Source organism: Triticum dicoccoides, chromosome 3B (assembly GCF_002162155.2).
Source record: "Triticum dicoccoides isolate Atlit2015 ecotype Zavitan chromosome 3B, WEW_v2.0, whole genome shotgun sequence".
Classification (NCBI taxonomy): Eukaryota; Viridiplantae; Streptophyta; class Magnoliopsida; order Poales; family Poaceae; genus Triticum; species Triticum dicoccoides.
Genome location: NC_041385.1, coordinates 560852283 through 560852950, shown reverse-complemented (window position 1 = coordinate 560852950; position 668 = coordinate 560852283).

Here is a 668-nt window from a genome sequence, read left to right as displayed (position 1 = left end):
AACACATCATCCCGTGATCAACCCCTTGGTCACATTGTGCACATTATGATGATGTCCTACCGAGTGGGCCCAGAGATACCTCTCCGTCACACGGAGTGACAAATCCCAGTCTCGATTCGTGCCAACCCAACAGACACTTTCAGAGATACCCGTAGTGCACCTTTATAGCCACCCAGTTACGTTGTGACATTTGGTACACCCAAAGCATTCCTACGGTATCCGGGAGTTGCACAATCTCATGGTCTAAGGAAAAAATACTTGACATTAGAAAAGCTTTAGCATACGAACTACACGATCTTTGTGCTAGGCTTAGGATTGGGTCTTGTCCATCACATCATTCTCCTAATGATGTGATCCCGTTATCAACGACATCCAATGTCCATGGTCAGGAAACCGTAACCATCTATTGATCAACGAGTTAGTCAACTAGAGGCTCACTAGGGACATGGTGTTGTCTATGTACCCACACATGTATCTGAGTTTCCTATCAATACAATTATAGCATGGATAATAAACGACTATCATGAACAAGGAAATATAATAATAACTAATTTATTATTGCCTCTAGGGCATATTTCCAACACGAGTGTGGCCCGCCGTGCGGAAGAAAGAGTGAGACAGTCTCGAGGGAGTGACCTAGATATACAACGTGCGTGCGTGCGCACGAG